The 26,179-nt window shown below is 45.6% G+C and overlaps 1 protein-coding gene across 6 annotated transcripts in view; it reads left to right on the top strand.

Annotated features, from left to right (window-relative positions):
* Aff3 (ALF transcription elongation factor 3) overlaps positions 1-26,179 on the top strand; it is a 444,599-nt gene that overhangs the window by 188,042 nt on the left and 230,378 nt on the right. The gene's annotated exons all lie outside the window — the stretch shown is intronic.

Raw genomic sequence — 26,179 nt, 5'->3', positions numbered from 1 at the left:
CTACCCAGTCTTTTGTCATGGGAGAGACATCAGATGGTCACACAAGAGCTCAGTGATGGTCACTTAGGTCACTGATGATTTTGCCTCATCCTAAATTCTTATTTTTTGATTTTATTAATTTTTAGGGTCCCAGCCCCAAGTGTGGTAACTACAAGCAATGCAGTTAAGATCTATCTATTGACAGAACATCAAAAAACACATTCCTTTTTTTTTTTTTTTACTGAAGTCTACAGTGCTTGTTGTAAAGTGGTGTGTTTAGGAAGTCATGATGCGGTGAATGACTTAGAGCACACTGTGTTTAACAGTCCATCACAGGCAGGTTGAAACACGTCCAGTGTATTCCAGTAAGTAAATGATGACAGAGCACAGTTTTTCCTAACTCAAGTTGTTTTCATAAGTCTGATTAAATGTAATCACACAGGGAGAGTGTTCCATTGTAAGAACTATCTCATGTTAAAGTGGTAACTTAGCCTCTTGAAATTCAACTGAAAGAATTTTTTCCTCAATCAAACTGCCTTGCCTTGACTCTCTTCTCAACTTTAGCAAAATCCACGGTTGATCTGGAGAGTATTGTCACAAGGCCACAGAAACTTTTTCATCTAGTGTTCACCTGCTCCTCATCTTTACAAAATCACATTTTATTGGCTGATTTTTCTTTTTTAGCATAGAACTTAATTGCTGAGTGCTTTCCAGCCTTCGGTGATAAATAACCAAGGCCAGGTGACCTGCAGCTGAGCAAAATTGCGGTAAGGAATGTGACTTAGGAATAGTGACTTCATGCTCACAGCATCCATGGTCTCCTTCTCCTGTCCCTTCATCTACCAACACCTAGAATAGATTCTGACCCACCATGCAGCTTTATAAACGTTAGTGACATGGATGGAGACTTTATTCTTTAGTGAATTTTCTTGGTTTAGAATTGAAGGAATTAGTACCTACTGTCTAAACAATGCACTGTCTCTCTGTTTAGCAGCCTTCGCATTAGTGGGATGCAAAGAAATATTTGTCAGTAAACTAAGTAGGGTGTTACTTAGTTTACTTGTGGTGGTTTATGCGTTTCTGTGACTGTTTCATCGTCTTCCAGAAGTGGCCTGGCTCCGTGTGTTTGGTGCATATGCTGTGAATTCCAGAATTCAGTCTTTAATGACAGTCTCGTCATAAAGATTTCCATCTGAAATGGCAACAGTTCTAACAACTCCCCCAAACCCACGCAGAGGTCCTTGGTGCCTTTTTCCTTATACTTCTTGTCAGCTTCCTCTTTCCCATAGTGCTGATTCTGAGAATTAGTGCTCTCCACAGCCCCCACAGCAAGAGGGGGACATTCTCAGTAATGTCACACTGATACCCCCAAATGTAGGCTCCTGACTAGATTCATTCTTTTCCTTCCTTTCCTTCCTTCCTAAATTCCAGTGACTCTCCAACCATCACTTGGAAAAACTAGAAACAGAAAGGGCACCCTCAGCATTTCTGCTCTGACCACAAGCTAATTCTCATTACCGTCCTTAAAGATTTGTCAAACATGAGGGAAGCAAGCACCTTCCAAGACCTTGTCTCTCACTGCCTCTGAAATACAGCAGGGTTATACCCTTCTGTCCTTTGTTTTCATTGTCTTATGTTCCTGTCTTCCACCCATTACCTCACACCAGGCCTTAGCATCCCCAAATTACTACCTGCATATATCTTTCTACATTGTTAGAATGGTTAAGCACTATTTGAAATCTTGCTGTAAAAACCCATTGTTGCTAAGGACTTGTGGGTGACTTAGCTGAAAGGTTTGAGGAAGGGTATCCTGACTGTGAAATAGCAGGTGCCAATGGCTTAAGACAAGAGCTTTTGTACATCTTACGGAGGCTGAAGGAAGATCAGTGTGACTGAGGCTTATTATCCCAAGGCAGGGTAGTTGGGAATGGGGGTGGGGATAGATCATGCAGAGCCACGTGGGCCATCTTCAGCCTTTGGTTTTTAATGCCTTAGGTCATGGAAGGCATTGCTATCAAGCAAGAAAACAGTGTGCCTCTTCCCTCTTGTGCAGAATCGCTTCTGTGTAAAGTAAGAAGTGGTCCAAGAATAGAATCTGGGAAATAAGTTTGAAGAGCGAAGAGAAGAGACCTCAGGTCTTGAAAAATGTCAGCAGACTCAGGTGTAAAATACCTTCTTGGAGCTGGAGTAATTTTGTCTTTTGGAATAAGTAAATGTGAAAGAAGGACAGGTGAGTTTATAGGGCAGACTGCAGGATGGCAGAGAATGGTAGGCATTTAGCAGTGCAGAGCAAGAGTTCAGCTGTGGGTATGGCGTATGGTATACAGGTATGGGTTGACATACTCAAGAGGATGTGACAGCCCCCTAGAGAAATGAGCCTGGGCGTCAGCAAGAAGCTGAGGGTACACAATCGAGAGTCAAAGTTTGGGTGATACCTGAAGCCAGCAGGTCCAGGCCTGGGGGATGAGTATGGAGTAACAAAAGAAGATGGCCCTGGACTGGCTCCTTTGTAAAGTGGGGTTGATGTGACTGAAGGAATGCTAGCAGAGGTGAGGGCCGGGGAGCAGGGGTGTGGGGAGGAGACCCCGAGGCCACCGATGTCACGGAAGCCTGGGAAGAGATGAGGCAAACGTTGCTTACAACGGTGAGAGAGGCAAAGAGCAACCCAGGCTCCTGTGTTCAGCAGCATTCAGGTCCTGAGTGACTTTCCCCTGAGCTATTTGTGGAACAAAAGCCACACCAGGACTACTTAAAGAGGCACTGTCAAAGAGGTCAAAGAGCATGCCTCAGTCTCCCAGGGTCCAGGCTCTCCTTTGCTTCCATTGTCTTTTGGTTACTCCATCTGTATGGAGGACTTGCCATACCCAGCACTCCCTGTAGTAGGAGACACCAGATTCCTGGTCTGAGGGTGAGACATGAGCAGGCTGAGCTTCCGAGGAGGGACACAGAAGGAGAGGAGCCCCAGACTCTACAAGAGCGAGGGCAGCAGGCACACGGCAGGTCCCCACGTTGGAGGCCGGAACACCGTGGTTGCTCTGCCTGGAACAGGGCAGGAAGGGTCTAAGAGGAGCACTCCAGGGAGCAGTGCCTGGAGGAGTGTGCTCAGGAGAGCACCCTGTTACTTCGTATCTTGAAACAATTTCCACATTTACAAGAAGAGTTACAAACATAGCCAGTTTTCCCAGGTTCAATAATTTTGCCCCCTTGCTGTGCCTAAAGGCATTCCTTGAGTTCCAGAGTCCTGTCTGGATACTGCTGTAAAGAGCTCAGGACCTCTGCATTTAAGGCACGCTTGTGCACATGACCCCACACACCTTCCTGCACGCCGCAGCCCCTCTGCAGACGGGGTTGATACCATGCATTGTGAATAGTTGATGGACTGCCATGCTTTAGAGCGTGTGCGCATGCGCATACCAAAAATTTGGTTTCTGTAATTAGTTGAATCTGTGGAATGAAAAAGCATGTAGTTAAGGAAGGCTGACTAAATTGAGCGGCTGTCTTTGCCTGTGCTTGCTTGCTCATGCTCACACTCATAGTCTTGTTCCCCCTCTCTATCCATCTGTCCGTCCGTCTGTCCATGCATCCATTCATCTATCCATCTGTCCATCTACCTACCCTATCTCTCATGATTCCTAAATATACAAATGCATTTCTTAAGACCAATAACCTTCACTTTCATAACTACCAAGACTTGACCATATGACACTCCGGAAATGTAATTTTCATCTAATGCTGTTATCTAAAATATAGTATATATGATAACTTCTCCAACTGTCTGAGGTAAAGGTTCTTACAGCTACCCACACCCAGTTCGCTAGCTTCATGATCCAGGTCACACCCTTCAGTGAATTACATTTCTTTGGTTACCAAAAAATATCGCCTTAGGTTTGTATTTTATTCCACAATACATCCATACTTTATTTAATTGGAATGTTTTAAAATACTGCTAAGGAAACAAGAGTAACAAGAAAGAGAGGGCTGCAGTTTTTCTATCTCTAGCTAAAGTTTTCCTATCTCTAGCTAAAGAAGCAGATGTTTTTGTCCCTGTCACTGTCTCTGAAAACCGGGCTGTGCAGGACAGGGCTGGTGGCACACATCAGGGGCGGGGCCCAGGGCTCACCTGTCTTGGTGTCACACTTGGAGAGCCCAGATGCACTCTCCATGGTCGTGTAGATGCAGTTTAAAACCTCGACTTTCCCTTCAGGCTGTGTTTGATGAAGCAACAAAGACTGTTAGCGTCATTCAGTGCCAAAGGTTGAGAGCACATCCTCCCGACGATAGGCCGAGCCTGAGAGCCGCGCCTTGCCCCTGCTAACAGTGCGGTCCGGCAGCGAGGTTGTCGTGAGAGATGCGAGTCTTCGTTTGTTTCCTCCTCTGAATCCCCGTTTTCCTCTGAAGGTGGCTAAGAGACAACCTGCAGTTTTGAACTTAGGTATTTGGGAAACATTTGGTCAGAAACGCTTGGAGTGAGGGAAATAACCGACAGTGTTTTCTGCTAATGATAAAATTTGGGCAAATAACTGATAAAGGTTAGAGTTTTGGAAAACTTATGTTTACCAGCAGGAGCTGTTTTAACTGAAAAGTATCACACTAAACACGCTCCTGGCAAGTTCAGTGATGATGTTCCCAGATGTGGGTTGGGTTTTGTGTAGTGAAGGGTGCTCCCATGTGGGAACGCTGCCCAACCGCAGGAACCAAAGCTTCCACGTGACTGGGTGGCAGCGCACACTTACGCACGTGGAAAATGCTCCCTCGAAGCAGAAGATAAAGGGTTTTAATATGGCTTCTAAAGGCACCTTACCACCCTGACCACTTACAGCTCAGGATACCTGTGTTCTCTGCTTGGTAAAGGAACCCTCACATGTGACAAATTGTTGGCAGAGGGTCAACCATGAGGAAACATCCGAAGCTCTCTTCCTGGTCCTGGGGGGACAGCGGTTTGCCAGGTTTTCAGTCCATTTACACAACGGAGAAGCAGCCATGCATGGTGACAGTCCCATTGAGTCTCCTTCATGTGCAGGGATCTTTACTGTGACCCTCGCATCTAGAAATTCCCTACGAAGAAGAGTCACCATGTCACCACTTTGCCAGCGCACAGGCGAAAGTAAGAACACAAAAAGATTAGCACGCTCCTGTGGAAGGGTAATACCGTTTTTTGAAAAGGCTTATTAAATATTTTTGAACACTGAGACTTTAATGATGTAGCTCTGAAGTGTTAGGAAGTGTAATAAAGGATATTATCTTATTCTCTGTCTTTACAGTGAATAAACTGAGTAACAAAAAAGCTTAACTCACCATTAAGCGATAAAACTAGTATTGAAACTCACAGAGTCTGATTCTGAAGTCCAGGGTTTTTAATTAAATTCCGTGGACCTTAATACAACTGAAGGCTTTTCTGTGTAGTTGATAGATCTTCAGCTACCATTTCTTAAGGTTTTCTCTAAGACATATTTTGCTAGTGCCACACTTTCCATTGATGAGACTCCAGTGTAAGCATGAGGGCCCTTAGGCCCTGGAGTCCCTGGCCAGCCCCGGACTTGCTTTGCCAGGATCTCGCCCCCCCTGCCTGGTGTCCTGTAGTCGTCAGAAGAACCTCGGGTTTCACCCACCTACTTAGTGAGCTTTTCGTTTCTTCTCTGATGTGGTTCTCCTAGAGACCCCCCCATTATGGGGCATGTGTGGGAAGATCTGGCAGATCCCATCCAGGACCCCCTCAGGGCCAGGGTCCTCAGCTATGACCTCTCCTGACTCATCTCCATTGTCCATAGTAGAGGAAGGTGCACAGCCCTGTTCTTGCTTCCTCCCGCCTCAGGAGAAGGGCTGCGTCTTGCAGCTGAAGGTCGCTGCTCCCGTCTCAGCCTTGGAGGAGTAATTCTGGTGGACCTGAGAGCTCAGAGCTGGTTAGCCAACAGGATGGACTTGAGCAGGACAAACAGAAATGCCCAGGGTATAGTGTGGAATCCAGCGAGGGCCACAGTCGCTTGGCTCTGCTTAATCCAGCACTCCTGTGGTGGAGTGCACAATCTAGTCCATCTGTTCCACACTGTTGGGCGTGTTGAAGGCTGCTTTTGCACCGTTTCCTACAGTAATGGAAAGCCTAAGTGTGTCAGCAGGACAGTCACCATAACGTCCAAGTCCAGGCCGTGGATCACGGGCCTCTGTGCAGAAAGGAGTGAACCCTAGTTACTGTCTGTTCCCTCCTCATACCCTGACTCTAAGCCACTCCTCCCCCGACCCTGTCACTGAGGGTACCAAGGAAATGGTGCTTGAGGGAGTGTCCTCTTTTATGAAGGGTCCTGGTTGAGGCTTCAGAAGTAGAGTGCTGTTATCAGTGGGAAGCCATCATTAATACATTCTGTAGAGCGTCTTCTGGGAAGGTTTTAAGCCTGTCTGTCCCAGAGTGCGTGTTTATGGCTGTTTGGGGTCCACTTGGTGTGTTGTCCATAATTCAAGTGAAACCTCCGAGTTGAAGGAGCTTGTAGCTGTGGTAGAGTCTACCTGGACGTTTAGAACTCGGACCTTAAACACGGCAGCCAAGATGGCTCTGTGGGCTCGGCCTCTGGGAGCTATGTGGTAGAAGGTGAACTGACTCCTAGAAATTGTGTCTTTCCTTGCACACTGTGACACATGGAACTCGCCCCCCCTCCACACACACACACAGCTGAAAGAAACAAATGCAAAACCGTGCTAGAACAGGGTACTGCTGGCCCCTCTTCCCTTTCATGACACAGCTTCGTCACTGGAGGGATACAGCGTGCGCAAGGGCCAGCAGAACAGCCTGAGCTGTCTCCTTTATCGCGGAGGTGTTTCTTTATCACTAGCCAGGGTATCAGAGATGATACTAACCTGAGGAAGGCTCATCCGAGAGCCCCTCTCCCATCTTCACTGTCTTGTTTCTTTCATTAAAAATCAAACACGCATGAGTGTGTTCACATGCACAAACCCCTCCCCCCGCCCCGCATACACACACTAAAAACAGTCAAGCAGAAGTAACCCAACCCCTTGTCCAGAACTTTCTAAATGAGCTGGAGAGCCCCCCCCCCCCCAGCCTCCCGGAGCAGGGCCCATCCCCTCGGGGCAGCACCTGCCAGGCTCCCCTCCTGAGCTGCCTGCTGTCTCCCTTTTCCAGCCTGGTGCCGAGCTGAATGTGAGTGGGCTGCAGCTCCTGTCGAATGGGCTTCAGATGTGGGCCTCTCTGTAGACTAGGCATGATTAGCAGAGACAATTAGCTGGGTTGGATTAAAAGGGAGAGAGGGGGGAGAAAAAAACAACCTCAATTTAATTATTGCCCTGTTAGTTATCAGTGCTTAGAACATTGGCTACTGTGGAAGCTTTTTTGTGATTCCGGAAGAAGGTGGGAAGGGTTAGAAATTAGAATTTTGGATTTTTTTTTTTTTAACTTCTAAAGGAAAGAAACCCAGCACACTTCCCAAGGCTGTGAAAGTGTTCTCGTGATCTGGTGCGTCCCATCTGTGCGATTTCCAGTGACATATTTGAAGTACATGAGCTGTAGTCAAAGGACCTTACAAGAAAGAAAGAGCCGTGGGCGTTAATGTGAGGGCCCAGCTTGACAGCTGTGAGGCAAAGCTAAGCGAAGCACGCTCTCTGCTTGTGCCCACCTGTCCCGGGGGCATGATTAGCATGCTTGCACTTCCTGAAGAAAATGTGGCATTCTCAAGTGTCACTCAGAATCCAGAGCATGCTGTTGGCACATCATTCTGCAGAGAGGGAGGTGCCCCTGACTCTGAGGCCTGGACCATCCTTTGAAATCACAGTGGAACAGTTGGATGATGGTGAACCCCCCTCTGTCTACACTGCCGAGGGTGGGAGCAAACTAGTGTCAGAGAAGGTTCTACCGGTTGCAGCTCTCACCCCTGTCTCAGGAAAGGGGAGCGTCTGCCACCTTCTTGGACAGTCCAGCCCTGGGAAGATGGGAGATCCTCCCTGACTCCTGGAGGTGGCATCCAGGCCTGTGCTACCTCGAGTTATTCTTGGTCACAAAGTCTACTCCACAATGTCAAACGGTTGTACAGAGTTCCCCGATGCAGACCCTGCCACTCGGGGTCACCCTCCTGGGTTCATGTTAGAAGTGGCGGCTTGCAAGGATTAGGTGAAGGTAGTGACAGTGTGGCAGTATCACCAGGTGCCCAGGCTGTTGTTGACTACAGCATCCTGGACTGTTGGCAGGCCATCATAGACTGTTGACAGGCCATCCTAGACTATGGACAGGCCATCCTAGACTATGGACAGGCCATCCTAGACTATTGACAGGCCATTATAGACTGTTGACTGGCCATCCTAGACTATTGACAGGCCATTATAGACTGTTGACTGGCCATCCTAGACTATTGACAGGCCATTATAGACTGTTGACTGGCCATCCTAGACTATTGACAGGCCATTATAGACTGTTGACAGGTCATCCTAGACTATTGACAGGCCATCATAGACTATTGATAGGCCATCATAGTCTGTTGTTAGGTATGTGAGTTCCCTACTTGCACCGGAGGCATCATACTATGGCCAGTTCTTCCAGGCGTGGCTGTGTGCCTTTCCTGAAGACAGTGTCTTAAAGCCTGGCTTTTCAAGTCTCCTGAAGACTCTGAAGCCCTCTTGAATAAGTGTTTTTCTGGTTAAATTGTCCAGTGTTGGTTTCCTCAGCTTCTCTTAAAAACTATGTTGAGTCAAGTTGCGTCTTTCTTGGAGAACTGGAAGAGCGAGGTGTGAGGTATAACTTGTAGATGCTTGCAAGCATCTCAGAGGTGAGAAGCTTAAGGTCTCTGTTGCATCCACAGCCAGTGTGACTGAAAGTTCAGCTGTTGCCATAATCTCTTCAGCAGGAGGCCCTCAGCGTCTTCAGCAGATCAGAACTTCAGTGTCTGGAACATTGGAGTGTTGGTGGAGTTGCCCTTCCCTTTTTTCCTCACTCTGCACTTCTCTAGTGTCTGGCATGTTTGGTGCTTTTCTCATACGGTGACGAAACCCACAGAAGCAGCTTAGGGGAAGATAGACTGAATTTGGCTTCTAGTTAAGAGGGGCACAGGCAGTTAGTCATGGCTGGAGGACGTGGTGCTGGGAGGGCGTGGCAGTGGGACGGCATGGCTGTGGAATGGCAAGGGTGGGAGGGCATGGCGGTGGGAGCATGAAATGGCCTGCTGGTTCTGTCAGCAGTGTAGAAGCAGAGGCGGGGTGAATTCTGTGCTTTTGGCTTTCTTTCTTTTTTAATTCACCCTGGGACAGTGTCATGGGATTGTCGCGCCTACATTCCAGATAAACTCCTCACGGAAATACTCTGACAGACACGCTCGGAGGTGTGACTCCCGGGTGATTCTAAAGCCAGTCAGTCTGATGGTGAAAGTTCACTGGTTCACTGCCCCCGTTAACGGCACACCCAGACACTTCGCTCTTCATCATAACCAGGGGCCTCCAGAACCTAGCCCACCGCTCTGCTCTTGGTCTGAGGTAGGCCTCCTTGTTCTGAATAATTACTCAAATTAAAAATTCCACCAACTTTGCTTTACTGCTCACTCGCCGAGGGCGGCCAACCTTAAATTGCATCTTCGGAGTTTCATTCTGGGATGTCAACTCTAAACCCATTGGCACGTGTTCCGTTTTATTTGGTTGGATTGGCGCATCAACCTGGAGAGATCGGAGTTTCGTCCCGCCATCAAATCTATGAGCTATTTGTGGCTCATATAGTAGCTGGGGATGCTTGTATAAACAAGCGAGGGCTCTTCGTCCACTCTCGTTCACTGCACAAAGCCCCCCATCGTTGTCCTTGCCCCCTTGGGAGGCCCTCCTCAGAAGCTGCCCCATTGCCGATGGCTGCAGTGCCTCACGACTGCTCCCTTCGCGGCAGTGCCAGCTGGGCCTCAGCAGCTGAGCTCCACCATCAGGCCGCTATTCCCCTGTCCCACCCTGCTTACCTTCATTTGGTGTTCCACAGAGCCGTCGCCTCCCTGTTCGATTTCCACCCAACCTGGACATGTTCTCTGCAGGAGGGACCCCCAAGTTGCTGTCCTAGTGTTTTAAAACGTCATGTTTCAGAATCTCTTCCCTTCCTGTGTAATGCTTAAAGACAATTCGTATCACAAGCCTAAGAAGCAACAGGTGACGCCCAAGTCACACACACACACCCAGACCTTCAGCTGCAGAAAACACGTGACTGCCTACTTCTTGATTTAGAGGTGGTTGTTTTTGTTGTTGTTGTTTGTTTGTTTGTTTGTTTTGGTGATGCAGGCTCAGCTCCCCTCCCAAGGAATATGTCAGGCCTTGGGTACTAGTCCATGTCTAGGGAACACTGGGCTGTGAAGCAGAGCTCAGACAGCATTACCTGACGAATCCCCATTAACTAACACTTAATTAGGTTTCTCCGCACTTATTGAACAGAGCTGACTACCTATTGAACAGAGCGATTTTAGAGTCTAGAGCAGCCTTGGAACAGGTAGTCATAAGGCCTTGACGAGCTGTCTGCAGCATTTATCTTGAGGGATTCCCTCGGGGAAATAATGCATGGTTGCACCGGTCTACAAGGCCATTTCTATTCTTTAAAAATTACTGTGTGGATTGTAACAAGATGGCAGCTATCATGGAACTCAAACCCAGGCACAATAGAGATACATCTGCTAAAACGTTTTGCCAACTCTGATGCCATCTTTAGGGAATAAAGTAGGTGCTGTGTGTGTGGAGTTTTATCTGTAGACAGACTTACCTGGAGCCTAGAATATGACAGGCCTGGAGAAGAGACCATCTATCCTCTGCCAGCTTTGTGTATGTTGTGCAGCAGTTATCATGTTCCTTGTATTATAAGGCGAAAAGAAGCTAAGGGAATAGTAATTGTGAAGTCTCAGCGGGGTGAGTAGGGAGCAGTCTAGTCAGAGGCCACCAGCAGAAATGAGCTATGGGCTGGCGCTTAGTACCACTTTCCCTGCCTCCTTCTGGAAGCTGGTTCCACCGAATCGTGGCACCAAGTCACTAGGCTGATAGTGTGGAAGTTCCTCGTATTATGTCTTGTGTCCATCTTTGTCATCTCCAGGGCAGAGAGTTGGTTCTGCTGCTATGAAGATGCAGCATCCTTGGAGTGTGTGAATGTCAAATGGAAATGGAGCATGGACTTTTCATGTCCCTGGCGTCTGTCCTAATCTGGCTTCAGGCTGCTGAACCAAGTGTGGATTGTCAGCCAGCTCATGCTCACAGCATCCCCATGCTCAGCCTGGTTGTTTCTGCACACCGTTGCTTAACGAGGGTCTGCTGTGTGTGCAGGCCCCATTAAATCACATTTATTGTGTCTGGAGATCAAAGCACAACAAACACATTAAGAGATAACTTTTTAGTGCTCCCTGTAATGTTGTCTGCACAAAACATAAATTACCAATGAGGTTTTAATATTTTCAGCATACTTAAGTCATATTTATTTAAGATAGTTCGTAATAATGGCTAAAGGATTCGAGCTGGGGTTATGTGAAAATTTCTCTGACAATTTAGTTTTTATAAAAGGAGGATTAAAAATGCACAGGATGATCCGACTTTCGAGGTGTGTGTGTGTTAAATCAGATACCATTTGGCTTCCCAGCCTGCTTGAAGGGGTTGCGCTTACAGCCCAGAACCATTACAGCTGCCTTACAGCAGTTATCCTTTCAGAGAAGGAGGAGCTTTTGGTTTTCTTTGCTTTGCTTTGCTCTGCTTTGCTTTGCTCTGCTTTGCTTTGCTCTGCTCTGCTTTGCTTTGCTTTCTGAAATAGACCATTGCAGAAACCTTGGTAAGCAGGGAAACCCGGCCTTTTGGAAAGCCCACAGTTCCTCTTCCCAGCCTCTAGATACTGTTGGGGGGGGGGGAATCAATGGCTGTAGGATATGAATACTGGTGTCTTTACTGAGCAAGGTGGGTATTGTCAGGGAGGATGGCGTGGTTCTGAATTTCTGTCGTGCCTTTGGTGGAAAACATCTGCTGAGAGAATTTATTGAGTGTTCCATTTAAAGCTGTATTTATTTTAATAAAAAGCACTTGTGATACTAGTTTGCCAAAATAGGATCATTAAATTGTAGGAAGTGCTTAGAGTAAAGCACTTTACTTAAAGTAAAGAGTGTAGAATGACGAAAGGGGTCTTTTTTTTTTTTAATTGCCATTATAGCTGTTTAAAGGAAGGAAGTCAGGAAGGGAAAAGCTTTCGGTGTCTGGCACTAGGTTTTAATTGAGAAGAAAACACTGAATGAGTACAATCACAACCTCATTTGATATCCTTTTGGTGTTTTAGCCTTCAGCAGAAGGATGCATCAGTGGGTTTGAAAACTCTAGCCTGTGTTTATAAAACATTGTTTTATACCCGGCTCTTACACAAGATAGAAAGCATGAAGACCAAGACAGGGGTGTGAAATTCTTGCCTATGTCCTTTGGGCCAGCCTCAGGGTCAAGCTGTGGAATGCTGGGAGAGACTGGTAGAATGAGGCTGGCTGTACCTAAGTTGAAGACTGGATCTCAGTAACCCGGGGTTTAAGATGTTTTTCATGTGTGATGAGAGGCTTTTGGTAGAGTTACGATTATTTTCTAAAACCTGAAACTTAGACCCTATAAAGATGCTTTGCAGCATGCTTTGGTCTCCCTGCCCCAAGCTGTGCATAGGTGTGATACCGACAGCAGAGAACACATCCAGGGTAGTCATTCACGTGAGGGTCATGAAATGGAAGACGTCTGCCATTTGATGCGGCAACTTAAAAATCAAATGCAGTCATACCCGGCTCTTAGGGAGGAAGTGGAAGGCATAAGGGTTTTTAAAAGGATCTTTAAAAACTTAAAATCGGTGGTCATCAGTGGCCCAGCATTGTAACAGTGGAGCGTTTAGGGGTGTGGCAGAAGCTCTCGAGACCAACCAGTGGAAGAAGAACAATTTGAGCAAGGCAGGGAACACAGCACCTTTCATGATCTGCCGCATCACCCAGTGGAAGAGAGGAGCTGAAAGGGGCGGCAGATGGAGACTGTTAACAAGAAAATGGGTCATAGCATAATTTATGAGCAACTTGGAAAGTTATTTTGCTAGTAATAAAAACTCGTAGTAAAGCTATGAAGGAAAGCATGGGAATGGCCTGTGCTCCATCTGGGCATGCGAAGGCACGAGGAGATAAACGGGAGCACAGAGGGCCTAATGCTTATTGTTTGAATGCTTCGTCTTAAACCGTTCGGGCACGCAAACATTTATTTTACTGGTCTTAATATGTACACGCAAATCGTGGGTGATATATTCTGAACTAAAACACTTAAGAAAACAGGGAGACATTAAACAGGAGCCAGGAATACACTTTGAGGATTAAAAATACGACATTGCAAATCTTGAATTCTACTGACTCGGGCACTGCCTCAGCACCTCGACAGGTGTAACTCACCCTGTCACAGGTACACCCAGCAGGCCAGCATTCCCAGCTTCGGAAGGAGGGTCGGCCAGAGTGTGAGCAGAGTGCAAGCCCAGGACACCTATCCCAGAGCCCCTGTTCTCGTTCACCCGAGCATGCTGCATGCATCACACCCATCCAGTGAGACTCCAGAGCAGCAGAAATGGGATGAGTGGCTGCATCGCTCTTAGAATGCTCCACCCATACAGGTCGTTTGACTGTTGGTATTGCTGAAAGTCTGCCATTAGCGGTTTAATCTATCCCCGAAGGAAACGAAAAGGCTGTGTGCTTGTGGGCAGCTCCTCCGTGATGCAACACCGTGAAGGAGAGAACTATGAACGCACAGGGTGAGGTGCTGGTGAGGGGTACCACACAAACCCCATTATTAACCAGGCACCTTTGGAGAATCAGACACACAGTCCAGCCAAACACAGAGTCCCGTTTGCCTGAAATTTATGAGAAACGTGCACTTAGGCAAAATGATAACGATAAGTACTAATAATTGTGCTCACTAATCTGTGATAATTACTATACCACGTATCTATCTAGTTCCTATTGTACAACTCAGATATACGTACAGTTTTAACCAATTAAAATTTCTAAATAAAAAAGTTAAAATTTAAAACTCTTAAAATACAAGGACAGGACTCTGTGTATGGTTTCCATGTGAATTCCCTACCTGACCCAAATACATTTTGAAAGATAAAATTAGAGAAAATATATAAATTAAGGGAAAAGTAGACATTGAGACAGCATGATCTTATTCTTGGCCTGTGATCACAGTCTAAGGCCTGTGATAATGATCTCTTTAAAAGTTACTGTTTTTCTTATGTGGATAGTGATTTGCATGCACAGTACATGTGTGATCCACAGAGGTCAGAAAAGGAGATGAAGGGATCAGAAGAGGGTGTCAGATTCCGAATCACTGGTGTCACAGACAGTTGTAAACCACCATGTTGTGCTAGGAAGCGAGCCCAGGTCCAAGAGCTTCTAGCTACCAAGCCATCTCTCCAACTCCCCCTCCCCCACTCCTGTTTTCAATTGACTTCTTATATCATTAAAAAGGAAGGGAAAAAAAGTAATATGTTAAAGCAGGTAGAAAAACAACCATAAAAACAAAATGAAGGGATAAACAAATTCAGAGATGGTGACAGGCCATTATTTAAATCCCATGGGATCTGGTATTGTCTGGGATATGATGAGTTAGCGCATTCGTACCTGGCTGGTTCCCAGACATTGGGTTAACAGAAGAGTTTCATAGGGAGTTTGTTAAAAATGGAAACCGTCAGCCCTCACCCCAGAGATGTGACTTAGTCGTTCTGGAATAAGCCCAGCAGTGGGTAATTTTAGCAATTCTTGGTGATTTTGATCACTCTCACAGGAGAAAAACAAATATGGATTGAGAACCCTGATTCTAGAGGCCAGGGTGCAGAAGGACATGCGTGCAGGGGACGATGCAACTCCGAGGCCACATGGAGTCACGGAGGTTCACGTGGGCCACAGGAAATGGTTAACTAGGCAAGCAGAGGAACCTCATCCAGATTTTCAAATGTGCCTGTGACTCAGGAGCAGTGGAGCTGGTTTTCTGTGCTGGATGGTCCTGACTGTGATTGGTTCTGTGTTAATAAAGTAGGTGTATTAGTCAGCTCCTACTGGGGTTCAGAACACCCCAACCTTGAGAGGCTTAAAACAGTGATGATTTACTCTTGCTTCTATCTCTCAGCCTTCCAGTCTAGGCTGGAACTGCTGGGTCCACCTTGTTAAAATGGTGCTCTGTTCTACAGTTTTTCCTTCCTTCATTCACACCTTGCCTAAGGCCTTCCCTTTCTCCTGGTGATGGAGGAAATTCTGGTCTCCTGACCACATTTTAATCCTTACTTTCCATCTCGTCACCTTTTCCTGGTTGCTTCAAAGCAAAGTCCTTCATCCAGAGTCGAGGGCTAGTTGGGAGGCTCTTCCACCCAGTGAGAGAAAGGGAATATTTTCTAAGCAATGACACAGTGTAACACAAGAAGGTAGAGGTTAGTTTCCCTAACTTGGTGCAGCGGGAAAACATTAGTAAGATCCTGTACTGAATGCATTTGAGGAGAGCCTGCCCATGTGAAAGGGAGGGTGGGAAAAGAGTAGCACAAAATTCTCTGAATGACCATCAAAGGAGATGGTGATCCATCATTTATAGGACCATCTGAGTAGAGCTCATGGGATGGCTGTGAGTTTTCAACATCCAAAACAGAAAGTTCAACTGATCTAATCTGGGGTTTACGTGTGTGTGTGTGTGTGTTCGTTCCAGTGTTACATCCCTGTATCTTAGTGTTTGTTGCTCCTGAAAATCACAAGGTACATTTACTTCCGTGTATTTTCCAATGGGTTCCCGGCTGGTGGACTTGGAAGAAGCTCTGCATTCTTGGAGGTAAATCAAGAAAAGCCCAGTCACAGTTGAGCATCTGAGAATTCAATGGTTGTATTAAAACTGTGTGCTACAAAAATCATTTGATAATCAGCATAATTATTTTAGACTGAAATGTTACTCAGTCTTACAAACTAACTGTGACAATCACAATTACTGCAAATAAGTAGGGTACAATATTATGTTCTGAGTCACTCAGTTATGCCTGTAAATGAGTGACACAATTATAGCAACAGCTTGCAAAAGGGCCCCCAAACATAGATACCAATTATGAGTATTCATTTATTTAGACTGAATGATCAGTTTAGCAGATTTTTTTCATTGAAAAAAAAAATGCTCATTTGAGCAATCTTGAAACCTTTGTGCCTATGCAAATAGTTCAATAAGAAGAAAAGGCATGTCCATGGTCTTTTTCTAGGAAATCAATGGAAAATTTACAAAGTAGAGAAGAGCTAGACCCCTCCCCCCATTTTTATAGGATTTACTGTGTCTCCTGGGATGAGCCCTAGCCTCAGGTGCATCAGGCTTTCCAAGAGCCAACAGTCGTGGCCACGCCCAGCAGTTTTTGGTCCCTAATACTTGTGGTTCTAATGCCAGGTGGGGACTGTTCATCATGCCCCTTCATTACAGCAGCAGAACTATCATGTGGGCATTTCCCCAGCTCCAGCCCTTCCCTGAATATACTATCTCCAGAGCCCTGTGGGAAGAGCCTGGGTATGATCCAGTACCTAAGTGATCAGAGTCCATGTCATGGGACTGACATGGGATCCTTAAAGCCACAGGACCTAAAGATGCGTGCCTGTTTGAAAAGGGATTAAAGATAGATTTCTCAAGTAATGATAGAATGAATAATCCCCAGATGCTCCGTAGTATTGAACTTATCAGAACACTATATAAAAAAAAAATTCCAACATAATATTTTAACAATGTCTTGATCTCCTTTAAGGCTTTTATTTCTGTTTTGCTATCTTTTGGGGACAGCATAATATGTGTAGTCACAGAATCCACTAAGTTTAAAAATAGTTATTTTTGTGAATCTGATGTTTTGCCTTTGCTCGTTTCTATGCTCCACGTGTGTATAGTGCCCAGGAAGGCCATAAGGGCGGTCAGATGCCCCTGAGCCTGGAGTTTCAGGCAGATAGGAGCTGCCAGATGGGTTCCGGGACTCAAACCTAGGTCATGTGGCAGAGCAGCCAGTGCTCCTAACTGCTGAGCCTTCCACCCCCAGAATCCACTCATTTCCAAGACATTGTTTGGGCGTCTGTTGTCTTTCCCTCCAGGAGCAAAGCTTTCCGTTGTTCTTCAGTTGCTTTGAATATTGTGTGTAAATGTAACTAATACCGTATTGTGTATATCGTGTGTTAGTATGGTGTGTTAGCCACGTGAACGGCTTCATCCCTTCTATGACCACCTCAATGTGTCATTCAGATTTACTTCTCTTGCGTGCGACTTTTTCATATCCTAACATTCCACCCAGGGTACAGTACATTTCATGGTAATATCTCCTTAGATTGCTGTGAATTGTGATGGCTTCTCAAATTTTTCCCGATTTTAATGGCGTTGGTGGTTTTTAAAGCGCACCAGGAGTTTGCTCTTGTCTGGTGTTTTGCTGACAGTCAGACTGGAGTTATAGACTTGGAACACCATAGAAGGAAGGCATCCTTCGGATCTTATCAAGGATGGATGTGTCACTCACTATGACTTATCATGACTGATTCTGACCTTGTTCACTGGGTGATGGGGGCTTGCCAGTTTAGCTCCATGGTGAAGGTTTTTTGTCTTTTTGTTTTGTTTTGTTTTTCCTCCTGTGCTGTTCTCTTTGGAAAGAAACGATTCTGTGAAGTCCATACTTAAAGATGGAGGGCATAGTCAGCCTCTTTAAAGACAGAAAAGCCACATAAACTATTTTAGTTTATTCTTTCCCCACTTATTTATTCAACTGTGTATTTTATCAAGATGGAATCAGTGATGAAGTCCCAGAACTGCTGCGATGTATTATTCCAGCTCTGACCACCTGCCATTTTGCTCTATGTGTCTTCAGTATCTCTTCTGTGTCCATGGTCTATGTCTATGCCCCATTATTGTGTCTTTGCTCATGCTCTGTTAAGCTGTTGAGTCCTTTAGTCTGGTTAAGTCTCCTCACAAATGTGTAATATATTCTTGTAAGATCTTTTGTGTGTGTGTGTGTGTGTGTGTGTGTGTGTGTGTGTGTGTATGTATGTGTGTGCAGGCAGGCGTGGAGGCCAGAGGTCAGTATTTGGTGCCTTTCTAGAGCTTTCTAATATTTTAAGCCAGAGTCCCTCACTGAACCTGGAACTTCCCTGCTTGGCTAGGTTTGCTGTCCATCAATCCCCAAGGACTCCTTTGCCTCTGCTCACACACTGGGATTACAGGCATGCCATGCTGCACCCCGGTTTTTACATGGATGCTAGGGATCTGAACCCAGGTTCTTACGCCTGAGAAACAAGCACTGTCCCTGCTGGTCCTTTCCCTAACTCTCCTACATATTGTCTGAAAAGGAAAAAAAAAAATCTATTTTCAGTAGAATTTGTTGTTCCTCCTGGAATTTGTGTTGTTTTCCATCCGTCTGTATATCCAGTTGTTCTAGAACCATTTTGAAAAGAGTATCCTTACTCATCAGATTAACCTCTGCAAAACTCCATTTATCAAAACATAATTTGATCATTATATTCAACTGTATTTCTTCATTTTTATTCAATATCTTTGGGTCAGAAGATTAAATTTTTCTCTAGGTTTTTGAAGCCTTTGAAAAGCAAATATTTATATTAATCCTTTGAGAGTTTCATACTGAATATGCTGTGTGTTGATTATAGTCTCCTCTCTCTGTTTTTCCTAATTCATCCCAGATCCACCCATCCCCCTTCCAAATGATGTCTGTCTGTCTGTCTGTCTGTATACTCTCTTTCCCAACCTCTGACTTTCAGAATCCTTCTGCCCCAGTTTCCCTTGATGTTCCCTGAGCCTTAGGAAGGAGGAACAAAGAAGGAAGAAAGATTTTAGGAGGAAATATGGTAGAACACAGGGTTGGGGATGGGAAAGAGCAGTGATGGACAGGGAGGTTTAAGTGAGGGGATAGATGCAAGGCTAAAGCGAAGAACAAGATGGAGAGGGATAACTGAAACTGAGGGTCTTTGAAAGAGCCACATAGAAAGCTATTTTACAAACCACACACACATTTTATTTACATATATATATTATACATAAGTTTCATTAGTTACCATATAAAACAAGGACACTGCTTCTTCCAAAACCGTAGGAAAACAAATAAAAAGCCCAGTGCCATGAATGGGACACCTCCCCTCAGGCTGTTGGTCATAAGTGTTCCAGAGACACCCCCCCCCACACACAACAGCAAAAAGGACTATTGGCATTGCTTTGGGCTGCCCACCCGTACACGATGGTTATAGTCAATTGCTAAAAACAGTGTTCCCTTAGGTCACTGAACGTGGAGAAATCCAGCTGGGACTGACCAGGGAGCTTCCTCCCTGCTGGCCAGCTTTTATAGAACTGAAAGGTGCTATGGAGGATGTTGGAGAAGAAAAGTCACCAACAGTCTTACCCGAATGTGATCCCTGAGCACGACAGTAATGACTGGAATGGTAGGATAAGCCCGTGCAGTAGTGGCATCAGTGCTGTGGAGTCAGCAGCTACGTTCTAGTTGGACTTATGGCGCAGTGCACAGAATGAAACGCAGGCCTGCTGCTGTAGCTCTTGCTGTAGTACCCCCACGGCTGGGGAGTTCACAGGCCCTGCCATGAAGCCACTGGAGAATTTGCCTATGCAGACACAGTATCAAACTGGTCTCTGAATCTGTCTTTGTGCCCATAGATGCCTGAAGCTCTCAGACCTCATCAGAAAAGTTTCTCTCTGTAATGCAGAAACTCAAAACCATTTCAAGTGTAGAAAATAAGTGTCAGTGTAAAAGATATGGCACAGTCAGCCATAGGTAAAACTTATTTTTAGTTTTAGTTTAGTATGACTGGTGATGTGACCGGTAGGTATTGAGATGCTGCTTATTGCAATTGTTGAAGTATTTATTTCTAACTCCCTGATTGATTTGCCACGTTGGCTGGCATCTCTCGGTGCTGCGCTGGTTATTTGGCAGGTGTAACTGGCCTATCCCTAAGTAGCAGCTGCAACCTTCCTCCAGAGCAGCTCTGTATCTAGAACCGATGCTGTTTCTTCCCGTGATGTAGGTGCTCTAGGTTTTGTGGTAGGACATCTCATCCTTAATGACTACCTAAATGGCAGCTTTATAAATGTCTGACCTCTTTATAACAACTAACCTGTGGAACCAACCTGAGGTTCCAACAACAAAGGAGTAGATTAAAAAAATTTTTTCATTTTTGAGTGAAAAGGAAGAAAGTTACTTTGTTTTGTAGGGAAAAAAATTTAAATGGAGATAATCATATTAAACAAATTAAGCCAGCCTTAATCAGATGAAGATAATTGCGTATCATTTAGGACTCCTAGATTATATAGAGATATATATAATCATGTATTTATATGAATATCACACACACATATATGACATGGAAATAAAAGAAAAATATTCTCTGAGAACAAAGGGGTGTTAGGACAGGCGGGGAAGAATACGGGAGTGTATGGGTGGACAATGTTCAGTGGACAATATGATTTGCCAAAAAGTATCAGGACATATAACACACACATATATAATGATAAAGGATTATAAAATACTACTAAATATTAACATAATTAAAAAAAAATCAGTCTGAGCTTTCAGGTTATGACTGACCATGGGGGAAGAATGGGGTTTTCTTTTTATAATTGAAAACAGATTTTTATGCAGTATATGCTTACTGCCATTTCCTCCCTCCAATCTCCTCCCCACACCCCCGCCACCCAAACCCACGACCCTTCTCTCTCAATAATAATAGTAATAACAACAACAACAAAATAGAGTAAAACAAAAGACAAAAGAAAACCACAGAACAAGTACAAGAAACAAATGAAACTCTGAGACACACACATTTGTACATACAGAAAATCCAGAAAGGTAGAATTGGTCTTAAAGCAAACACCCACACATTAGTGAATATGTACTGTATTTGTCTTTTTATGTTTGGGTTTCCTCACTCAACATAATTTTTCCTCTGGCCTCATCCATTTGCCTTTGAATTTCATGATGTCTCTTTTTAATGGCTGCTAATACTTCATCGAGTGAATGTATCGCGTTTTCTCTATACAGTCATTCACTGAGGGGCATCCAGGCTGTTTCCAGTTTCTGGCAGTTGTGACTAGAGTATCAGCAAATGTGGCTGAGCAGGTGCCTCTGTGCTAGGATGACGAGTCCTCTGGGGACAGCTACAGCAAGAGTGGTACCGCTGGACCTCTCTTCCTGAGAAGAGGCATCCTCCTGAGGAACCACCACATTGTGTTCCACAGCGGCCACAGTTTGCTCCCTCAGCAGCAATGGAGGCCCCTCATCTCACATCCGCACCCGCAGAACCCGGCATTTGTTTTACTGATCTTGGCCATTCTGATATGCGTAAGATAAAATCTCAGAGCAGTTTTGATATGTTTCCTTGATGACAAAGGATGCTGAATATCTCTTTTTTTTTAAACTCTTTTTAAAAATTTTTTAATTTTTATTGATTGCAGTTTATTCACTTTGTATCCCCACTGTCGCCCCCTCCCTCATCTGCTCCCAATCCCTCCCCCCCCTCTTCACTACCCATGTCCCTCCCCCAGTCCACTGATAGGGGAGGTCCTCCCCTTCCTTCTGATCCTAGTCTATCAGGTCTCATCAGGACTGGCTGCATTGTCTTCCTCTGTGGCCTGGTAAGGCTGCTCCCCCCTGAGGGGGAGGTGATCAAAGAGCAGGCCAATCAGCTCCTGTCAGAGACAGTCCCTGTCCCCATTACTAGGGAATCCACTTGGACACTAAACTTCCATGGGCTACATCTGAGCAGGGGTTCCAGGTTGAACATCTCTTTCAAGCACTTCTGAGCCATATGCGATTCCTCTTTTGAGGACTCCCATTTCTGATCTAGTGTTCTGTAACCATGTCAGGTGATGTTTCCTCCATTGGCCGTTAGTCTTCTCAATGCTGTAACTCGTGGTGTGTCTTCTGTCTCTGGGAGGGCATTTTCTTCAGACCACTACTTGGTTCTTTGGAGTTGGACTGAAGTTGCTTCTTCCTGCTTTCTTTCTTGATTAAACAAGGGAGAGCTACCCTGAGATGCCCATTACATTTTTAACCTTGAAAATCCTTTTCATCTTGAAACTCTCATTAACCTTGAGAAATCGACACAGATCTGTCCCCACATCTGAGCACTTATCACTGCCATGTATATTTGTGGGTGAGGGCATAGATGTGGTCCCTGAAATTATACTCACGCAGTTGGCCCTGCCACATCTATGACCTTGAGGAAGAAGTCATTGCGCAAATGCGGGTAAGAATAGGATACGCTTTACAAAAGCGTGTGACCGAATGGCGAGCGCAAGCACTTAGGTCTGTGCCTGCGAAGCGACGCCCTCTTGTGGGATTAGCAGCCACGACTGCTGCTGTGCTCCTAGGTCAGAGGTAAAGCAGACCTGCTGAATACTTCTATCTGCCACCTTGCCAGCGTCGCCGTCCTTCTTCTGGAGCAGCTGGCCCCACCCGCTGCACGGCATCACCTCCCACTTCAGAAAAGGTGAAGCGATTACTGTATTCAAGAACAGCTCAAGAAAGTGTAAACACCAAGGATTAAATAGGGGGGGAAGTGCTCAGATGGAAACCCAATGTGCCTTAGTAACCATTGGGTCGAATAGGAATCACAAGCAGGGTGATTTTTTTTTTTTTTTAACCTGCTGTAGGGCCATATGGTTGCTGAATGTGTTGATGCTGCTTCTAAGATCCTTGAGTATTTTAAACTTGACATGTTATTTTTTTTTAATGATTTCAAACATCATTTCTTTCAGAGCCTTTCCCAATGTTGCTGTAATACCGAGCAGATGGCTCAGCAGCGTTTACATTTGCATTTTGCAATACTGCCATGTTATTTGCAAAATTTCCTTTCAGAAACCTGTGATTTGTTCCCTACCTTTTCAGAATGGCTGCGATGAAATTATAAATAGGGTCTTGGGCATGTAGAAATGGAGATTGCATATTGTGTAGCATTTCAATTGTGTATTGTTTTGATTTGTTTGTTTTTTAACACCCATTATTATTAGTGCGTGCTCTTGTTTTAGGACTTCGCTCAGGGGTTAAGTCCTTCTCATTCTTTCTGATAAGAGATGCATTAGTGTTGAGAGGAACTGTAATGACTGTACCAGAGCTTTCAGTCTGCTCTTTCATATAGGCATATCACATCTTCTAGAGTAGTCCTGTTTATTTATTTATTGTCTGGCCGCTGCAGAGAGTTTCAGCTCCTCGAAAGGTAGACCCTGCTTTGTTCAGTCCTTAACCTCCTGTACCAGCACAGCACCAGTTGCCTCTGGATCAGTGGGCACAGAAACTAGAAATAATAGCCAGCTTTCTAGGAACGAGGGCTCTTACAGGCCAGCTAGCTCTCTGAGCAAGGCTACTTTCTTCCCTCCTTTGACTTTTATCTCATGCTGGTGTGTTTTCAAGAGAGCTTTTCTGCTAGCTTTCTTCCAATCGTCTTACTTCCTTAGTCCTGTCTTATCTTATTTTTGTTGTTGTTATTCTAAAAACCAACCGTGTATTATTAAACAGATAGCCTCTTGGGGCATCCTTTTCTTCTTTGGGGCACGGTCGGATTAGTGCCAACGCAAAGGCATTTTCTTGCTTAACAGATTGAAAGCAGGAAGCAGGACAGGCTGTCTTGATCAGCACTGACTCCAGGCCTTTCCTTTAAAGGCCTGTGATAATGAAACTAAGCCCACCACTGTCCCTATTAAGATGCTGTTCTTCTGAATGAGACCTGGGGAGTGCTGAGGTGTCCCTCAGCTCACAGGGTAGTTAACGTATGGCTGGCTGCTGCCATGCTGCCTCGTCTCCGCACGGTCCTCCCTTGATCACCGTTGCTTCAGCTCATGACGGGCATAGAAGACCATTCATTACCTGTCTTCATGACTTGAGGCAAATGGAGGAGGAAAGTTAGCAATGAGGCTCGCACTCTGCCCAGTCTAGAAAAGGACCACTTGCTCTAATTGTTGGAAGCGTCGGCAGGTTGTTTATTAGCAGAATAGCAAACCCCGTCTCTCGGCCCAGAAGTACAGTGGGAGTTGAGGATATCAGTTTATTGCTACAACCGCATGTCCAGAATGTTGTAGGCTCCACTGGGTGCTGGGCAGAGAAGCAGAAAGAGACACTGCTACCTTGGGGAGAGAGCAGCCACGTGGCGTGGACTTGGCGTTTAACTGCCCAGTCACACACCAGCGCTGACCCACTCCACTGGATCCTGCTCAGAGATCCGCTTGCCTTCCGGTACTGGCATAAGTGTCCGGCGCGCACACCTTTAAGGAATGTACCTTTTGAACCATGTTTATACCCTAGGCACCCAGCGGGGATTAACAGCATGATAAATCTTGTCCAAGTATTATATTGTGAATATCGAGCTTAACCATTTGTTTGCTTCGTGTTGTTTCTGCATTAATCTTCTCTGTGTGTTGGGAGGAAACAGTGTGCCCCTGTGGATAACATCTCCCATACTTTGCTAAGCACACAGCTGAAATACTCCAATTAGAAGCTGTGAGCAGGATTGCTACAGATTGCCATGTTTGTAATAAGCAATGCATGTATGTAATCTCTTAAATATCTACCTAATTTAACTCATTGTTTTGAGCGCTGCGATAACTCTGCACTCCCATGTTGACCCTAGAACAAGCCTTTGTGTTCTGTCAGGGGCTTTAAGGTAATTCACCCCAGGCTGTATGGCAATTCCCCCTTCAACCTTTTGTTAAACAAACACTGATAGAAAATAGCCCATCAGCAAGGGCTCAGGTGTTGGGGCTCCAGTGTGGGTCCTGGCATGCAAGGGTAGGTGTTCTGCCTACCATCGACCTGTGGCCTGCAGCTCAATGAGTATGTCTGCAAAGCTAAAACATACCTTGCACTTTGAGGTGTGAGTTTGTAACTCATTTCTACTCATTCACCTTCTGGTTGGAACCTGCAAGTAAGTCAGAGTCGCTGCCTTTCTGGATGGTTCTAATTGTGCATCAAGAACTTACAGGAAGCTGAGATGACCCAGGTGCCGGCTCCACATTGATTCAGAATCCTTTGTCTGTGAGGCCCCAAGAAAGGCTTGGTATCAGCACCCTTTCCCTCTGTAAGGCATTCCACGTGGCATTGTTCTGTCCTGTGACGGCGTCTCCACTCCCTTGCTCTATCTCTTGGATGCTCAGGCCCCACTTAGTCTTGACTTCTTTCTACACTCCTGGCATTCTCGTCAGAGTAACGAACAGGAGCAAAGCACATGGGGATCACAGGACGGAGGCTTTCACAGTGGAGAGAAAGGAGGAGTGGGGAGCAGGAAGGGACATGGGGAATGAGGCAGATCCTGTACACTGCATCTTCAGCCTTATCTCGGGGTTTCTGTTGATGTGATAAAAACAGCTTGGGGAGGAAAGGGCTCACACCTCACACCCCCCCATCCGATCTCTTATGAAGGGAACCTAGGGCAGGAACCCAGAGGCAGCAGCTGAAGCAGGGGCAGTGAAGGGATGCTGACCACTGGCTTACTCCTCATGGCGTGCTTAGTTTGCTTTCTCACACCTCATGCCCTCCTGCCTAGGGTTAGTGCCGCCCACCGTGGGCCGGGTCATTCACGTAAATCACCGGTCAAGGAAATGCCGCATGGGCAGGCCCACAGCTGGGTCACGGGGGGGGGGGGGGGCGTTTACTCAGGTTCCCTCCTCTCAGATGACTCTGGCTTGCGTCAGGGTGACCAACCCAGAAACGCAAACCTCGTTGGAAGCTGTATTCTCCTCACTCGTCCTTGACACTCACTTGGTTCCCCGTATGCTGCAACATTATAATTTTTTTCTTTATTGCTTTCCTGGGTTGCATTATTAAAAATATAAGCTCTACAGTGGCAGGGATTTTTATCTCTGTAATTCACGTAAGAGTCAAACATCTAAATCACGCCAGATAAGAAATGTTAAGGGGGGTTATTAATTATCTACCAGTCCGTCTAAGTATAGGAATACCTCACTTACATATCTCCATCTGCCCTCTGGGAGAGCTCTAAGACCTTGACAGATGCTTTACAGAAACCCGGAAGGCTCATGGCAGTTTAGAAGCAGAGGAAACCGTAGCATCAACGTCGCCCGGTGTTGATGAAATCAGTTGGGCCTGCTAGTAACTGTGGCTTTCCTAGGTGCTTAAAGTGATGTCTGTGGCATTCTAAGATCTGGAATTATCCCTAGTCATTGATGAGCTGTTGTGTGGAAGGCACCTGCCCGTGTTTTGTATGCATTG

This window comes from Meriones unguiculatus, chromosome 16 (assembly GCF_030254825.1).
Source record: "Meriones unguiculatus strain TT.TT164.6M chromosome 16, Bangor_MerUng_6.1, whole genome shotgun sequence".
Lineage (NCBI taxonomy): Eukaryota > Metazoa > Chordata > Mammalia > Rodentia > Muridae > Meriones > Meriones unguiculatus.
The sequence above is the reverse complement of the archived record's forward strand: the minus strand, read 5'-3'. Positions and strand labels throughout refer to the sequence as shown.